Below are 19,032 nucleotides of genomic sequence, written 5' to 3' on the forward strand. Positions count from 1 at the left end.
ATGTTGCAATGTTCTCAAGCTCTTCTCAAACTCCCAGGCTCAAGTGATCCTCCTGCTTTGGCCTCCCAAAGTTCTGGGATTACAGGCATAAGCCACTGCATCCAGCCTACAATGCATGTTAAAAGGTTAAGCACAGGAGGAAACAGAGTAAAACAGGGTGAGGGGGATTGGGAGCGTGTGACGGGGTATTGGGTCAGAGTTGCATCATTGGGAAGACATTCGATAGTCTTGAAGGAGGTGAATTGTATTGGGAGGAAGGGTTCCAGATGGGTCAGAGTACATCAGTTATGTCTGAGGTCAGAGTGAGTGAGGGGGATGGGTAGTGGGAGAAGAACATGACCTCGGAGGCCATTTTAAGAACTTAGGTTTAACTCCAAGTGAGATGAGAAACCATGGTAAGATTTTGAGCATAGAAATGACATGATCTGACTTTTGTTTTATTTTTATTTATTTATTTATTTTTTGAGACAGAGTCTCACTCTGTCACCCAGGCTGGAGTGCAATGGCACAATCTCGGGTCACTGCAACCTCCGCCTCCTGGGTTCAAGCAATTATCCTGCCTCAGCCTCCCGAGTAGCTGGGACTACAGGCACGCACCACCATGCTTGGCTAATTTTGTATTTTTAATAGAGGCGGGGTTTCACCATGTTGGTCAGGCTGGTCTTGAATTCCTGACCTCAGGTGATCCACCCGCCTTGGCCTCCCAAGGTGTGGGAATTACAAGCATGAGCCACTGCACCCGGCCTGACTTATGTTTTAAAGGATTCACATTGGTCTGTGTGTTGAGAATAAATTGAAGAGGGGTTGGAGAGGCAGGGACAGAAACAGGGAGACCAGTTAGAAGGCTGCCACAGTAATCCTGGGTCACGGGTACTGTGGTTCCAGTGGCTGGTGGATCATTACAGCACAGAGCCTGGCCCCTACCCAACCTCCTCAGCAAATCTTCTACCTCTACCCCAGCTGTCATCTGCTTGAGGGGAAGCTTGGAAGAGAACCACTGTTACTGAGGACCTACTATGTGCCAGGCATTGTTTTAGGTGCCTTGTGTTGATGACCTCATTTAATTTTCAAAGAGACTTGTGAAGAAGTGGTTGTTCCACAGACATTTCAAAGCCCATGCTATGGACTGAATTGTGACCTCCCTAAATTCCTAAGTTGAGGCTCTAATCCCCAGTGTATTTGGAGATGGGGCCTTTGGGGTATAATTAGGTTTAGATGAGCTCAGGAGGGGGTCCCTCGTGATGGGATTACTGTCCTTATAAGAATAAACACCCTGGAGACTCCCATCCCCCACCATATGAGGACACAGCGAGAAGGCAGCTGTCTGCAAGCAAGGAAGAGAGCCCTCCCCAGGGACTGAATCTGTTGGCACTTTGCTCTTGGACTTCCCAGCCTCCAGAACTGTGAGCAATAAATGTCTGTTGTTTAAACCCCCCAGTCTGTGGTATTAGTTATAGTAGTTGGAGCTGACTAATAGAGCCCATTTTACAGATAAGGAAACTGAGGCTCTGAGGTGTTAGGTGATCTGACCACTCAGTTGGGGGGTGGCAGAGCATTGGGCTGGGCTGTGATGGGAGACTTGGGAGTCAGAGAGATTAGGGCTTGAGGGAGACCTGCCCTGGCATTGAGGAGTTGCAGAGGGACAAGGCCAAGTCTCAGGGGTGTCTGGGCCTGGTGGACTCCTGCCTGGGGTGGGGGATGGGAAGGAGGAAATATCTGGGAAAGAAAGCTTCGATCTGGGTGGTTTTGGGGGCAGTTCCTGCCTCAGCCTCTCTGTGCAGTTTCCCAGGGCCTGGCTCTAGCTTTTCCAGGCATGTGGGGGGTCTGCCTGGGGCCTACTGAGGCCCTTCCTGCTGCCTCTCAGCCTTGCTGCTGGCTCGAGCTGTCCAGGCTTGTGGTCCTGGAGGTGGCAGGTGGTGGTGGTGGGGGATGGAAGGGGAGGAGGGAGGCACTAGGGGTTCAATCATGACTCTCTGGGGCCTGTTCATTGCTCACTCTCAGAGAAGGTGGTGAAGAGGGCAGAGTGTTAATGACAGTAATTGCTTTAATTATTTTTTTGGTTTGGAGAGTCATAAAATGCGGCAGCTCGCTTAGTGCTAATCATGGTAATTAGGAGGGGCTGGGGGCTGTGCTTGGACTGCGATTGTTAACTAGGGGGAAGTAACAGCCTGCAAAGACACAGAAGTAAATGCTCAGTCCTCCTTTCTCCTCTGCCCCTTTCCCTCCTACCCCTCTCCTTTCAGCCTTTTATCTCCCCACCTTGCTTCCCTCCTTCTCCCTCTGCCATGCCTCCTCCACCCCGCCCCTTCAGAGGGAGGCCTCTTTGATGGTGGTGGCAGTGGGCAGCTGTAGGGATCCAGGGACTGACCTCAGGTCTGGGGAGAGTAGCTGTTCTGGGGAGAAGGGGAGAATCAGTCTCAAGCAGAAGCCTGTTCTCCCCTGGGCAGCCTCCTGCAGAGCTCCTCTAGGTCTGAGGAGCCTGCGACAGACCAAGTGTCTGTGCCCTTCCAGATGAGCCAGGAGAGACAGCAGAGCTGCTCCCTTGGGCACAACTGGGAGCAGACTCAGGGAATGAATGGATGGATGTTGGGCTACCCTCTTGCTTCCCTTTACCCATCGACAACCAAGAAGCACACACTGAGCCACTTCCTGAATACCTACTGTGTGCCAGGGTGGAGATTCTTTGGGGGAATCGGACTCTGCCTTGTCCTCAAGGAGCTGGTATGGAAGAAGTAATGACCATCCAGGGTGGCATCAGAGGCACAGAGCCCAGGCTGATGGTGTCAACCTTGGTAAGTCAGGGAAGGCTTCCTGGAGGAGGTGGCAGGGCCATCAGGGGAGACTTCCCAGAGGAAGCAAGGTTGTGCAAGGTGAATAGTGGTTTCCTGGATGTGAAGGGTAGGGATTGGGGTGGAGGGAACAGCATAGGCAAAGGACTGGAAGGAGGGTACAGGAGAGAGGAGAATGGGAGATACAGCAGGAGAAATGGCTTTAGGCTAGATTGTGAGGGGCCTCAAAGACCCCACCATGGGATCTGGGCTTGACATGCTTGCTTCTGAGACTCTATTTGCCTAGGGTTTGGGGAAGGGTTGGAGTCAGGAAGCTTTTTTTATGAGGAGTGAATGAAAACATGTAGTCAAAGCACAAAGTGGGTGCTCTGTGGATGATGTTGACAATGATAACAAGGTGATCAGCCAAGGATAGTGTTCCAGGGATATGTGGATACGCTCCTGCAGAGACACAAGTAGACACAGACATGGGAGCTACCATTACACAAAGCACAGAGACAAACACACACCTATCCTCACCCCAGGGACATGTACAAAGTCAGGCTTGACACACCAGATCCACAACTGTGAGTTCATCTTTGAGGGGCTTGCTAAGGCCAGAGGTGTGCCCCAACTCTTTGACCTTGTAACTTTGCTCCCTGGGACTGTGGGCTGCATGGCTGGGGCCGAGTCAGGGAGAACATCCTCTGCAGGTCACCCCAGCATTCCCTCTGCTCTGTCAGAACATGACCCTTGGCACTGCAGCTAGAAAGCCTGAGGCCAGCTATCAATAAGAACTGTCCAGCTGAGAAGCCAGTGGTGGGGCAGCTTTCTGCAGTTAGGCTGCCACTTACACCCCAGGCCTGAGTGACTGGTGAGGCAGACACACCTGGTTTGGGGCAGGGAGCTGTTCCACCCCAGGCTGAACTCTTATCCTCTCCCAAGACCAGGGTCTCGGAGTCACCAGGGGCCCTCCCCTGGTGTGCTTAGACAGAGGAGATGCGAGCTCAGTGTGATGTCTATTATGGGTGGTGCATGTGAATATCTGCTGTGGATGATAAGTGCCTTGCAACGGGAGGGATAGTGGTTAGACCTCAGGGGCTACTTCTAGATTGTTAGGGGGTATGAGGAACAACAGAGGAGTAAAGGGAACAGCAGCAAAGAGGATCCTGGGATTTGGTGAGGGGCTACATTCCTGGGAGATGTGGGAGAAGGAGCTTGCTGTGTGCCAGGCACGATTCCAAAGCATGTTACATGTGTTAACTCCATTAATCCTTCTAACACTCAGTGAAGCAGGTGTCTTGAGCATCCCATTTTACAGACGCAGAATTTAAATACTTTGTGCAATTCACACAGCTTGGAAGTGGCGGAAGCTGATAGGAGCCCAGACAGATGGGCCTCAGAATCTGCTCCATCACTGCACTCACTGATGGTCTGGCCCTGTCCGTTTCTCCAGACTGGGAGCTCCGTGAGTACAATGCCAGTGACTCCTTCTCCCTCGTGTTCCCAGGAGTCAGCACGGGGGGAGTACCTGGTAGTTGCTCACCACGTCTGGAAGGAAGAAAGGAAGGACATAAGGAAGGGAAGAAGAGAGGGAGAGAGGAAGGAAGAAAGTATTGGAGGGCCGGACGTGGTGGCTCATGCCTGTAATCCCAGAACTTTGGGAGGCCGAGGTGGGCAGATCACTTAAGGTTGGGAGTTGGAGACCAGCCTGACCAACATGGTGAAATCCCATCTCTACTAAAAATACAAAAATTAGCCGGGCGTGGTGGCGTGCACCTGTAATCCCAGCTACTCGGGAGGCTGAGGCAGGAGAATCACTTGAACCCGGGTAGGGGGAGGCTGCAGTGAGCTGAGATCGTGCCATTGCACTCCAGACTGGGCAACAGAGTAAGACTCCATCTTAAAAAAAAAAAAGTATCAGAGGCAGGGGCTTGTCCAGAGGGTCTTGGGGCATTTCAGACCTCCCATCCTGTCCCTGTATGCATTCCCTGCCTGTTGGGAGCCCTCCTGTGCGTGCCACCACCCCTGGATCCTCCAGGTCTCCCGAAGCTCAGCTGCCTGCTTGTCCAATTTCATTTTCCCACCAGACAAATGAGGGGCTGGATCCGCCTTTCCATTCACACAGGCAGTTGTCAGCTGCAGTGGCATCTGTTCTTGTTGGAAAAATTAAGAAGGAAGTGAAAGAAGCCACAGCCCTAGAGCTGCTGGCTAGGGAATCTGGGTCTGGCCTCTCCTGCTAAGACCCTTCCTGTCTCCCATAGGAGGTGCCTGGGAGGCAGCTCAGGGCCGCAATGGACATGGGTTCTCCACCAACATTCTCTTCCCTTGAGAGGGAAGTGTGGGCCGGAGGCAGTGGCTCACATCAGTAATTCCAGCACCTTGAGAGGCCATGGCGGGTGATTGGGTGGATCATTTGATCCTAGGAGTGGGACCAGCCTGGGCAACATGGCAAAACCCTGTCTCTACAAGAAAATTAGCCGGGCGTGGTGGCACGCACCTGTAGACCCAGCTACTCAGGAAGCTGAGGTGGAGGATCGATTGAGGCCTGGGAGGTGGAGGCTGCAGTGAGCCACTGTGCCACTGTACTCCAGCCTGGGCAACAGAGTGAGACCCTGTCTCAAAAAGAAAACAATGACAACAAAGAAAGAAAGAAACAAACAAAAAACCGAGAAATGTGGTTAACATGATTAGCAGTATGGCCTCTGCAGCCAACTCCTGGGCAGGATCCCAGCTCTAGACTAACAGCTGTATGTTTGCTTGGGGAAGTTATCTAACCTCTCCGTACCTTAGGTTTCCCATCTAGCTCATAATAATGTTGTGAGGGTTAAATGAATTGATATATGTAAAGCACGTGGAATCGAATACACATCTGGCACCTAGTAAGCATATGCTTTAGTAGTGTCGTAGCTGTTATTATTTCTCTTCCTTGCCCTAGGGATTGCTCCTCTGAGTGAGGCACTCAGCCTACTGGTGTGGTGCAGCCACTGGGCAGGTTGGAGACGGATTCATTAATTCTATAGACCTTTAATGATCCCAGGCCCCTGGACCCCCCACTGCCCCACTGGGAACCCCCAGTCTAGAGGGGAGGGAGGCAGACACATAAACAAAGAATTAGGATAAGAGGCAAGTATATAATGTTCAGGGGAAAAGAGGAGGAAGTGGCTAATGGGTATGAAGGCTAGTGGAGGGAGGAGATCAGAGAAGGCTTCCTGGAGGAGGTGGCATAAGTAGAAAGTGGAACTGCGAATGACAGTTTGCCAGGCAGTCCCGGGGTGGAAGGCCTTCCAGGAGACTGAGAAGAGATGTGTACTGGGCAGCAGGAGCCAGGCTGTGAGGAGCCCGGGCTTTATCCTAAGGGCAGGAGGGAGCACCAAGGGCTGTGGAGTAGCAAGGACATAGGCAGCTGGAGGAAGGTGGCTTGGGCAGCTGTTGGAAGATGGCTGGGCATGAGAGGACTTGTCAGTTCCCTTCCTTATTTATCTGTGCAGCCCCACCTGCCAGGACTGGTCAGTCCAGCACAGCATTACTGGCTACAACTGAGTAGATGAACAAAGGAAAATACCTGTGATCATCTAAGCCTGAGATGGCTGGGACCAGAAAGGTAGGTGGGGCTTGGCAGGAAGGTGCAGAGCTGACGGTTTGTGGACTCCTGGAGAGGGTGTGGGGACTTCTTTTGAGGGCCATGTGCTTCTGGCTCCCCCTAACAGCTCAGCCTGGGGCTGCCCTGTATGGGAGAGGCAGGTCAGGCCAGCAGCTGGGCACGACCCGCTCTGTCCAGCAGGGGGCAGCCGCAGTGCGCAGATGGGTGCACCCGGCACGTTTTCTAAGTGCCACCAGCACGAAGAAAAGGGTCTTCGTGGTGGGCGGGTCGGACCTAGTGTGGCAAGGGCTTCCTTGATGAGCTAAAGGGCAGAGAGGGGGCACCTTCATGCCCTCAGGATCTTGTCGATTGGGGCAGTCCTGCGGAGACCAGGGATGCCCGCAAGACCCTGGGAGGCCAGATTGGTTGCTTCAGTAATTTGCAACCCTGGGAACACATTAGAGTAGTCTGGGGAGTGTTAAAAACCCACCCAAGCCTGGTGTCCTCTCCAGATCCATGGATCAGAGTCTGAGGGTGGGGCTCAGGCATCAGTCATTAAAAAAAAAAAATCTCTGCTGGCCGGGTGCGGTGGCTCACGCCCATAATCCTAACACTTTGGGAGGACGAGGCTGGCGGATTACCTGAGGGCAGGAGTTCAAGACCAGCCTGGTCAACATGATGAAACCCTCTCTCTACTAAAAATACAAAAAATTCGCCGGGCGCAATGGCTCATGCTTGTAATCCCAGCACTTTGGGAGGCCGAGGCGGGCAGATCATGAGGTCAGGAGATCGAGACCATCCTGGCTAACACAATGAAACCTCGTCTCTACTAAAAATACAAAACAATTAGCTGGGTGTGGCAGCGTGCTGAGGCAGCTGGGCTGAGGCAGGAGAATGGCGTGAACCCGGGAGGCGGAGCTTGCAGTGAGCCGACATCGCGCCACCACACTCCAGCCTGGGTGACAGAGCAAGACTCCGTCTCAAAAAAAAAAAAAAAAAATTAGCTGGGTGCACTGGCGGGTGCCTGTAATCCCAGCTACTTGGGAGGCTGAGGCAGGAGAATCGCTTGAACTCGGGAGGTGGAGGTTGTGGTGAGCCAAGATCGCGGCCACTGCACTCCAGCCTGGGTGACAAGAGCAAGACCCCGTCTCAAAAAAAAAAAAAAAAAAAAAAAGAAAGAAAAATCTCCCCTGGCAATTCTTTTTTGTTTGTTTCTTTTTTTTCTTTTACTTTATTTTTTAAATTGAGATGGGGTCTCACTCTGTCACCCAGGCTGGAGTGCAGTGGCACGATCCCTTGGCAATTCCAGTACAGACTGAATTGCCCGGTGGCAGGGTTTTGAGAGGAGTGAGCCAACAAATGTCAGGGCCTTCTTTTCCCTCCTGTGGGGTAGGTCTGGGTCATTTAGATCTCATGCCCATGAGCGTCACAACAGGGGGTCTGAGGGCCCTTGGCCCCTGCCCTCAAGGCTGAGAGAAGGTGGGGAGCAGGGTCGCCTGCAAGGAGACACCTGCTCCCACCTGCCAAGGACGAGGCGTTCAGAGTGGCTGTGGGGTGTGCTCGGGAGTGTGTCTCAGCACCCCTGCGCGTGCGGGGTCACATTCCCGTGTGCAGGTGCTGAGTACCTACGTGCATGCCAGTGTGTCTCTCCGGCATGTGCAGGGGCTTTTGGGGCTGTTTCTGTCTGCCTGGCATGCTGGCTTTTGCCTCTGTGCTTTGTGTATGTGTTGGGACACGAGTGTTGCTCTGCACCAGTGGCTGTGAGCTGTCTCTGTCTGCAGGTTGTCTCTGCACACACGTTTGCCTTTGTGTCCTTTGTGTGTCATGGTGTGTGGCTATCTCACGGCTGGCCTGTGCACATCTGTGTTCTTGGGTCTTTTAGAGCCAACGACGAATTTGAAGCTCTGCTGTTTGAAGGTGTTTTTTCTCTTTCTTTCTCTCTTTCCAGCCTGATCGATATGCTGCTCCCGTGCAGCCTCCCCAAAGACCACACACAGGCAAGTTCTGTGTGGACAGAGTCAAGTGTGGGCTTAGAAAGATCCACCACAGCCCCTCCAGGAGTAATACCTCCAGTCAGCCTCCCTCTAGGTGTGCAGCTGGTCTTGCTGGCCAGAGCCTCCTAGCGGCTGATGCAGCCAGCACCAGGCACCGCGGGCCCACCGAGCATGCCAGGCCCACCGCCCCTCCCTGCCCACCATGTTAGAAAGGCCGTAGGAGGGATCTGAGCTAAGCAGGGCCAGATGGAGACAGAAAGACCTCCCAAGCAGGCCAATTTGATGCCACTTTATGTCAATATTCTCTAAATATTTGTCCAACATTTATTTAGTGAGAAGGTAAAATGATATTCTGTTAGTTAAAAAAAACCCCAGTATATCTGCTTATGATAAAAAATGGAATTTATTGCATGCACCAAGCATCACATACATGTTAACTTAGCCTTTGATATCAGAGTTTTCCCATCATTTATAATCAGATGTACATTGTCATTCACTAAGGATGGAGGTAACTATTACATAGATGTGGATACACAGTTTGTTCCCAGAGACATAACTCTTATTTTTTGAGATGGAGTCTCGTACCGTTGCCCAGGCTGGAGTGCAGTGGCGCAGTCTCGGCTCACTGCAATGTCTGCCTCCCGGGTTCAAGTGATTCTCCTGCCTCAGCCTCCCGAGTAGCTGGGATTACAGGTGCCTGTCACCAGGCCCAGATAATTTTTGTATTTTTAGTAGAGACGGGGTTTCACCATGTTGGCCAGGCTGGTCTCGAACTCCTGACCTCAGGTCTTCTGCCCACCTTGGCATCTCAGTGCTGGAATTACAGGCGTGAGCCACCGCACCCAGCCCCAGAGACAGAAGTCTTTATCAGGCATTGTTTGGTTTGAAAATTTCAGCCAGCTCTGCAACGCCATGTTTACCCTAAACCAGTACTGCCTTTTTGTGAGTCAGACAAAGGTGCCTTGTTCAGGCAGCTCCAGCCCCGTGGACATGGACATGTAGGCTTGGGAGTGGAGGCTGGCTGGGACCTCAGCCCTGTGTGTGGTGTGTAAGGGGCACCTGCCTGTGTGTGTGTGGTGGGCAGGCCAGCTTAGATGTAGGAGGGTGGGTGGTGTGTACTGGTTTTTGTGTTTTCATGGTGTGTCTGATGTTTGAGTACAAGGAACGTATGTTGTTTTGGGTGGTGTGGGTCTGGGTGGGGTGTGTGTTGCATGGAGTGTGTGATGTCTGGGTGTTTCAGGGGTAGTGAAGAATGGGTTTTGTGTGAGTGGTGATCATTTTTGGGGACATGGAGGTCAGTATGATATGAGTATCCAGCTGGTGGGATGTCAAGTGTGTGCAAGGCAGGTGCCACGTGTGTGATTGTGGTATATGCCTTCTATTGGGTCAGGTGAATTGGGTGTGCCTGTATGTGTGAGGGTGTGTGGTGTGTAATGCATGCCTGTGTGCATGGCTATGAATGGGATTCCCTGGGACAGGTTCAAGGTCTCAGCCCTCCAGTCTAGCATTTGCAAGCCTTGGCCAGGCCTCCCCAGGGCCCCTCCCAGCCTCGGGCTGCCGCTGAGGTGGGGTGGGCTCTGAACTGCTGCTGCCCCAACCATACTGCCCTTGGGAGGCCAGCAAGGTCCTGTCTGTGGGCTTGAAGGAAGTAGTCCTCTAGAGTGGAGGGACAGTTGGATGGCAGTTTGCACAGGAGCTGTGCCCTGGCCCAGGAGACCACCTGGCCAGGGCACACCTCCTGTGCCTATCTGGCGAGCCCAGTTGAGATTCTACTTCCCCACCCCTTACCCCAGACCGTTTTCTGGGTCACCACCACCTGAATGATTGCAGTCACTTTTAATTTGGCCTCCTTGCCTCTCCCCTGCACCCCTTCCCCTCCTTCTCCTATCCACTCTGCTAGCCACCCTGTGGCCAGTATGGTTTTTCAACACTCAAATCTGGGCACAGCCTCTTCACTTAAAACCCTTCTGTGGCCTCCCTACTGCCCACAGGATGAAGGCCAAGCTCCTTGGCTGGGCATTCAAGGCCCCTACAACTGGCCCTCATCTGCCTGTCCTAACTCCTCCCTCCACCCACACCCTGCCCATGATGCTAAGGGCCACCTGGCACCATCTCCTTGGATGCCAGTGCAAGGTCCAGCCTCCAGCTCTTTCCTGCGCTGAGGCTCCTACCCCTCTGGCTGGTGCCCTGTCCTCACCTGGCTTGGCCAAGCCCACAGATTCCATCCTCGGAAGCCTCCCCTGCCCTTTCCAGGTGGAGCTGCTGGCTCCTTACCCAGAGCTAGCTTCAATCCTGGATGGAAGCCGCCCGCTGTGCATAGTCACAGTCAGCTGGGGTGTGTGTCCTCACTGAACGCTGGCCTCCTCTGGGGCTATCTCAGGGATGCACCTGGGTCAGCCTAGCCCCTCAGAATCTGACTCCAGATTCTCGGGGATCCACCCTGAGTGGGGCTCCAGGGCCCACTCGCACACTGGTGAGGGCAATGCTTGGAGATGGTGACGTTTTCTCTCTTGTCTCCGTTCAGGCAGGCGGCTGGCCTGAGCTGCCTTGAGACTGGAAGAGACTTTGTCTGCAAGACACTTCTCCATTCAGGTTTTATTTCCCTAAAGCTGAAGCCTCCCCTGGGAATTAAGCTGTGTGATCTGGTAGGAAAAGTGAGGGAACATTGAAAAGAGGAGGGATCCCCCTGACTGCAGGGAGGACTGTTACAGACTCCGGAGACTGGGAGGGAAGGAATATCTGGCATTGCCCAGGCAGAGGGGCTTGTGTCTGTTCCCTGGCAGGGCCTTGGAGGAGGTAGGATTTCCAAGGGGCTCTTTGGGTCCCAGCCTTGCCGATATGCTAAAGTAGCCCTGGCGTTCGGGGTCAGTGGGTGTCTCTCTCAGTCCATTTGCATTGCTATAAAGGAATACCTGAGGCAGGGTAATTTTAAAGTAAAGAGGTTTACTTGGCTCATGGTTCTTCAGGCTGTACTGGAAGCATGGTGATGGCACAGGTGCTACCCCAGGTGAGGGCTTCAGGATGCTTCCACTCATGGCAGAAAGTAGATGGGGCCTGTGTGCAGAGATAACATGTGTAGACAGAGAGAGAGGGAGAGGGGGAGGGAGGGAGAGAGAGAAAGGGAGAGAGGGAGGGAGGGAGGCAGAGAAGGAGGGAGGGAGAGAGAGGAGGGGGAGGGAGAGAGAGGGAGAGAGGGGTGAGAGAGATGGGGGAGAGACAGAGAGGGAAGGGGGAGAGAGAAGAAAGGGGGAGAGAGAGAGGAAAGGGGGAGAGAGAGAGGAAAGGGGGAGAAAGAGAGAGGGAAGGGGGAGAGAGAGAGGAAAGGGGGAGAAAGAGGGAAGGGGGAGAGAGAGAGGAAAGGGGGAGAAAGAGGGAAGGGGGAGAGAGAGAAGGAGAAGGGGAGAGGGAGAGAGAGAGCGGGAGAGAAGAGGGAAAGGGAGAGAGAGAGGGGGAGAGAAGGGGGAGAGAAGAGGGAGAGGGAGCGAGAGGGGAAGAGAGATAGGGAGGGAGAAGAGGAGATGCTAGATTCTTTTCAACAACTAGTTCTCAGGGGAACTAAGAGTGAGAACTCACTCACTCCCACAAGAATGGCACCAAGCCTCACGACCCAAACACCTCCCACCAGGTCCCACCTCCAACACTGCGGATGAAACTTGGTGGGGCCAAACAAACCCTATTTAAGCCATAGCAGCGTCTCACAGCATCATTGTTGAGCAATGGCCACCATAAGCAAGTCCTCCCCACCCTGAGCCCTGGCACGACACTGGCAATTCTTGAAACCCAGGGTGCAGTGGTGACGGCAGCTGCGTATGGCGGGAAGTAGGCTGTGAGCAAGTCACGGTGCCCCATCTGTAAAACAGAGATAAGAATACGATCTGCCTCTTGATGTCAAGATTAATGAGATAATAATGGTCATCTCTTAAAAGATTGTATCTACCAAGGACTGTTCACAGAATAACACATCTAATCCTCTTCACAATCCTATGTGGTAGTTGCTATTATTACCCATTTTATAGAAGAGGAAGCTGAGGTATTGACTCATTCAAGTCTTAAGTGGGGGATTGGATACAGGTGGTCTGGCCCCGAGCCTGGATTCTTAACCACTGCCTCTCTGGTTGAGGGAGGCAGAATCCTTAAACATAGTAAGTGCACAAGAAGTGTTAGCACCGGGCAAGGGAGAACATCCATTTTCAGCAGCACTCGCCTATGATGGATCAAAGCCGAGGGCTGTTGTCACCATGTGACATGTGCCAGATCCTTTCTGGACTGAAATGGAGACCCCGGACCTACGAGCAATGGGATTTGCTGTGTCCAGCTGTGTATAACCACTGGACTCATCCTCCATCCCGCCCTTGGTAGAGTGCTAGTTTTCATCTATGAGTAAAAGAACCACAATAAACTGTCTTCACCCTTTCTGGCATTAAAAAACCTTCAGTTTTCCCCTTCAGTGAACTACTTGGTGAATATCTTCACTGGCACATGAACTTCTGGTACATTAAAATACTCAGGGTTTTTTTTTTTTTTTTTGGTTGTTATTTTTTGAGATGGAGTCTCGCTTTGTCACTCAGGCTGGAGTGCAGTGGCATGATCTCAGCTCACTGCAACCTCCACCTCCCGGGTTCAGGCAATTCTCCTGCCTCAGCCTCCCGAGCAGGTGGGATTACAAGCGCACACCACCACACCTGGCTAATTTTTGTATTTTTAGTAGAGATGGGGATTCATCATGTTGGCCGGGTTGGTCTCGAACTCCTGACCTCCTGATCCACCTGCCTTGGCCTCCCAAAGTGCTGGGATTACAGGTGTGAGCCACCGTGCCCAGCCTGGTTTTTGTTGTTGTTGTTGTTGTTTGTTTTTTTAAAAAATGGAGTCTCACTGTGTTTGCCCAGGCTGACGTGCAGTGGCACAACTGTAGCTCACTGTAACCTCGAACTCCTGGGCTCCAGAGATCCTCCTGCCTCAGCCTCCCAAGTAGCTGGAACTATAGGCACATGCCACCACACACAGCTCATTTTTAAAAACACTTTTGGTAGAGACAGGATCTTGCTATGTTGTCCAGGCTGGTCTTGAACTCCTGGCCTCAAGCAGTTCTTCTGCTTTGCCCTCCCGAAGCTCTGGGATTACAGGTCTGCACCACCATGCCCACCCTTTCAGATTTTGTTTTATTTTGTTATTATTTAATTTAGTTCTGCTGGTCTTTGTTTTGCTCCTTGATGTTTCTCAATAAATGTTAGCTATGGTATAGGAATCTCAATCTGCATACTTACGTATGTAAGAAATACCATATTTTTTTTGCCTCTTTCTTTTCTTTTCTCTTTCTATCCTTCTTTCTTTCTTTCTTCTTTCTTTCTGTCTCTCTCCCTTCCTTCCCTCCCTCTTTCTTTTCTTTTTTTCTTTCTTTCTTCTTCTTTCTTTCTTTCTCTCTCTCTCCCCCCTCCTTCTTTCCTTCCTTCCTTCCTTCTTCCTTTCCTTTCCTCTCCTCTCCTTTCCCTCTTTCTCTTTCTTTCTTTCTTTCCTTCCTTCCTTCTCTCTCTCTCTTTCCTTCTCTCTCTCTTTCCTTCTTTCCTTCTTTCTTTCTTTCCTCCCTCCCTCCCTGCCTCCCTCCCTCCCTCCCTCCTTTCTTTCTTTCTTTCTTTCTTTCTTTCTTTCTTTCTTTCTTTCTTTCTTTCTTTCTTTCTTTCTTTCTTTCTTTCTTTCTTTCTTTCTTTCTTTCTTTCTTTCTTTCTTTCTTTCTCTCTCTCTCTCTCTCTCTCTTTCTTTCTTTTTCTTTCCTTGATGGAGTCTTGCTCCATCACCCAGGCTGGAGTGCAGTGCTACGATCTTGCCACACTTCAACCTCCACCTCCTGCCTCAGCCTCCTGAGTGGCTGCGATTACAGGTGTCCGCCACCAAGCCTGGCTAATTTTTTGTATTTTTAGTAGAGACGGGGTTTCACCATGTTGGCCAGGCTGGTCTCAAACTCTTGACCTTGTGATCCGCCAGCCTTGGCCTCCCAAAGTGCTGGGATTACAGGCGTGAGCCACCACGCCCGGCGTTTTTGCTCCTTTCAAACCAATTTTACAATCTAATATTGAACCCCCATTTCTTCCTCTAGGAATGTGTGAAATTCAGCCTCAGACCCTCTTGGGGCTAAGTCAGAGATGTGTGTGTGTGTGTGAGAAAGAGGTGCAGGTCGGGGTTCCTGTAATAGAAGTAGTGTGAAGCTGGGAGCGGACAGGCACCCGAGGCTAGGGATTACTGAGGGTGCCCCCTTAGGAGGGTGGAGTAGATAGACAAGAAGCAGTGAGTTGGTGTAAGGCATGCCACTGAGTGGGAGCTGCTGAGTTCGTGATCCCGAGCCTCATGAATTGTCCCACTAAGGAAGGTGTGGCTTGGTGTTTCTCCTTGGGGATGTGTCTAGGACGCTTCTCCAGACTCGTCCATCAGAAGCACCCTGCCCTACTCTGACCCCCTCAGAGGACTCTATTTGGGCCTCTGTAGGGGCACTGACCACAGCCTTGGTTAGTGTCTTGGGCTGTGGTGTTTATTCTATTTAATTCAATTCAATTCCGTTTGATTCAATTCAATTCAACAGTGCTAGACTCTGTGCCAGACACTGAATTAGACTCGATTCCTGCCTTATGGGGCCTGTAGTTAAGTGGGGCTCTAGGTAGGTAGACACAGGATTACCATGCACAGTACTGTCATGAGAGTGGGGTACCAGGAGCATCGGGCAAGGGTTTCTAACCCAGGCTGGGGGTCAATGAAGTCAGTGAAGATGCCAGATAGATGTGGTGCCTCAGCCAAGACCCAAGGGATGAAGGGGAGAAGGCTGTGGGTGACGAAGGTGTTTCAGGTATTTCAGGCAGGGATGGTGTGTAGCGGAGATTGGAGGCCAGAGAGTGTGGGGCCTGGAGATAACTTCTCTGGGTCACAGAAGGATCTGGAAGGTCATGGGGAGATGGTGAAGGAGGAAGTCAGAGGGTTGGGCTGGGGCCTTGGCATGGGAGGCTTTGGAGGCCTTACATTTAAGAGTTTGGGGTATACTTGGGGGCAATGCAGAACCCTTGAGGGAGAGTGATACATTTGTAGTCTTTAAAGAGCACCTTGTGGCTGGGCATGGTGGCTCATGCCTGTAATCCCAGCACTTTGGGAGGCTGAGGTGGGCAGATCATCTGAGGTCAGGAGTTTGAGACCAGCTTGGCCAACATGGTGAAACCCCATCTCTACTAAAAATATAAAAATTAACCAGGCGTGGTGGTGCACGCCTGTAGTCCCAGCTACTGGGGAGACTGAAGCAGGAGGATCATTTGAACCCAGGAGGTGGAGGCTACAGTGAGCTGAGATTGCATCACTGTAATCCAGCCTGGGCTACAGAGTGAGACACCGTCTCAAAAGCAAAAAAAAAGCACCTTGTGTGTAGTGTGAAGGGTGGGTGTGAGGGTGTGCTGGTAAATGTCTAACAATGGTCACTTCAGAAAAAAAGCCTTTTGGCCAATTGCTGTGGTGTAAAATACTCCCACTGTGACTGATCTTGAGCTATCAATGTGATGTTGCTGAACACAGAGTTGGGATGAGATGATAATGGTCTGATCTCCTGAGCTGGCACAAGCTGGCTTCAGCACACCGCTGGTTGGAGTGGAGCAGGGAGGCCTTATCTATTTCCCTAGAGTGAGAGAGTGAGGGAGCTCTTCTCTCATTCCCTGTCTCCTCTCCCAGCAGCGACCATAAGCCCTGCACAGAGTTAGCACTGAGGCCAGAAATATTATGGAAGGACAAACAGTGGAGAAGAGCCCTCAGGAACGTCCTATCCCATTTCCTGATGGGATTCCTGAGAACTGGCTCTCGGGAGGAAGTCAGAGGCAGGAAAGGGTGTCCATGTGATCAGATTTCAGGGCTGAGGACGGGAGGAGGGCATGCTGGGATGGGAAGCTGATGAGCTGATGATAATAATTATGACAATTATGCAAAATACACAAATAATAATTACAGAAAATCATGATTATTATTTGTGGGTGTGAGATGTCTCCAGCTTTTTGGAACTGCACAGAAATGTTGGATGCCCCTTTTCTTGTGGGTGTGTGAGTGTCACAGTCAAGCTTGCGCTGTCTGGCAGGAGCTGGGGTTTCCATCCCTCTCCAGACAGCTGTCTCCTGCCCTGGGTCTTGGTGGGATCCAACCTTCTTCACACAGTGCCAGGCCTGAGTGAGCCAGATCAAGTTCAGGAAAGGCAGGGCCTCCTACTTCTAGTTCCCACTTCAGAACCTCACTGAGGACACAGCCATGGGAGGGCTGAACAGGGATAAGGCAATGTTTAACCTAGAAGAATAATTCAAAGGCTCAGGAGCCATGTGTCTCCCTGATGAGCTGGTCTCATGATTCATGGCTGATTAGATATCTGACCCAAATAGTGTCAATTAGACTCTCTTTTCTGGAAATATAGAGCTGGGACTGGGAGAGAGCAGGGTTTGTCTGTGAGTGATTGCATCTCTCACTGGGAGGCTGGGATTGGGCAGGTTCTACCCAGCAACCAAGTGGACTGTGGAGTGGGAGAGAGAAAGGACTGACATTCCTGCTGGCCTTCTGCATTTTAGCTCCAGTCCTCTTCCACGAAGTTCCTTGTATCTTTGTAGTAAGAGCCCCAGTGATGTCAGCTTGAGGGGGTGTCTGTTACTTGCAGCTAAGATTCTAAGCAGGGATGTATTGCAAAGAGCCTTGCATGTTTTGGTTTTATGGATCAGAGGTCCTCTCAAGCTAGCTCACTCGAGACACTAGTGGCATAATAAGGGCACTTATGTGGAAATCCTACAAGAGAAACTGTCAGGGCTGGGGCCCACAGGAAACTGAGGCAGACTGGATTTAAGATGGCGCCAGGACCTCAGCATTGGGAGGGAATTTATTAACTCTATTAACACAACTTGTGGTCAATTCCTTGTGGCTGCGTTTCCTGTCCTGCTAACAGTTTACCAACTCTTCTCTTTTTCCTTCTATTTAACCACCTGAGAGAAGACATTCAGTTGGCTCAGCTGATGACTATTGTCTCTTTGTGGAGCCTTTTGTGTCAGGCCATGTGATAGGCTATGAGATAGCCTATGGATGGGCTGCCCTTGTTTCAGGTGCTCATTCATGGTCCAATCAGATGCTGTCTCTGAGCTGGCTGTCTTGGGCGGGGTAGTTTTAAACGGAAGTTGATTTTGTCAGCGTGGAGGCTGGTGAGTTCTGTGTGAATTCCAGGCTTGGTACGTAATTCAGTAGGTGATGGTGAGTCCTCTAAGGTTCTTGAGGATGTGATATGGTCAAAGCTGAGACTTGTGAATATTATCTGGTTGCAGGGAAGAGGTTGGTTGGAGGGTGAGAGGACAGACAGGGAGGCAAGGTAGGTGGTTGCTGACTTAGTCCAGTGAGAGGAGATGTGCTGAGCTCGCCTGATCTAGAGGGTGGGCCAGGCCAGGACCAGGGTGGGCACGTGAGGCTCTGGGGACACCACATTTAAGTGGCCCCGCTCCCTCTCAGGGCCAGCCCTTGCAGGAGCCTCCTGAATTTTGCTTCACTCACCCCATCCTAGACCTGGCCCTGGGCAGGGTGATGAAGACACCTGAATGTATGGGCTTAATAACTGGTGGGTTGCAGGTGGTGAGGAGAGGGACCTTCCTTTCTCTGGGAATGCTGAGGCTTTTGGTGGTGTGGGCTGGACATCAGGAGGCCAGGCCCAGAGATGGGGAAGCAGGAGGAGGGAATTTGGGTTTGTGGAGGAGGATGGTAAGTTCACTTTGGGGTCTGAGGAGTTTGCGATGCCTGTGGGAGGTTGAGGGCAGGGTTTCTAGTAGACAGATGGGAATGTGGGTCTGAAGCTTGGAGAAAAGTCAGAGCAGTAGAGGTGGGCTTTGGCAGTGTCAGCATGGAGTTGATCATGAAGCACTATGTGCAGAGTACTGGGCACTGTACCTGGCACAAAGCATGTGCTCAGGAAATGTTTCATAAGTAATATGGGAAGTCATGGGAATCCACTTGATCCTTTGGGGAGTGTTGTAGGGAGGAATGGATCTCTAATGGTGAAATGTCAGACAGCTGACAATAGCTTCTGGGTTAGGGGGCATTTGTGAGTAGGAGGGGATTCTTTTGGAGCTCGTTACATGACCCCATGCTTGTATCCACGGATGCACCCTGTTCTCAAGGATCCCTGGAGCACAAATACCTGGCTGAAGGGCTGAGGACTGATATGGTTTGGCTCTGTGTTCCCACCCAGATCTCATGTCGAATTGTAATCCCCAGTGTTGGAGGAGGGGCTTGGTGGGATGTGATTGGATCATGGGGTCCCCTTGCAGTTCTCGTGATAGTGAGTGAGTTCTCACGAGATCTGGTTGTTTAAAAGTGTGTAGCACCTCCCCCTTTGCTCTCTCTCTTCCTCCTGCTGTGTAGATGTGCCTGCTTTCCCTTCGCCTTCTACCATAATTGTAATTTTCCTGAGGCCTCCTAAGCAGCATGGAATCATGAGCCCATTAAACCCCTTTTCTCTATAAATTACCCAGTCTCAGGTAGTTTTTTATAGCATTGCAAGAACAGACTAATACAAGGACCAAGAATCAGGGGACCTCCACCTTTGTCTCTGACTGTGACGGTTGCTGCTTCTTTAGGAAGTGGCTTCCTGGTAATTACCCAGAGGTTATGCCTGGTCATCAGTGGAACTGGTAGCATAAACCCCCACACTTGT

At 51.5% G+C, this 19,032-nt stretch overlaps 1 long non-coding RNA gene across 2 annotated transcripts in view; it reads left to right on the forward strand.

The window, feature by feature from the left end:
- The first annotated feature begins 15,639 nt into the window (after positions 1-15,639).
- Positions 15,640-19,032, forward strand: part of LOC129059257 (uncharacterized) — a 52,197-nt gene continuing 48,804 nt past the window's right edge. For both annotated transcript variants that reach the window (XR_008525033.2, XR_008525034.2), the window contains exon 1: positions 15,640-17,560. This is a non-coding gene — a long non-coding RNA (uncharacterized LOC129059257). The remainder of the gene's footprint in view (positions 17,561-19,032) is intronic.

Source organism: Pongo abelii, chromosome 1 (assembly GCF_028885655.2).
Source record: "Pongo abelii isolate AG06213 chromosome 1, NHGRI_mPonAbe1-v2.0_pri, whole genome shotgun sequence".
NCBI lineage: Eukaryota > Metazoa > Chordata > Mammalia > Primates > Hominidae > Pongo > Pongo abelii.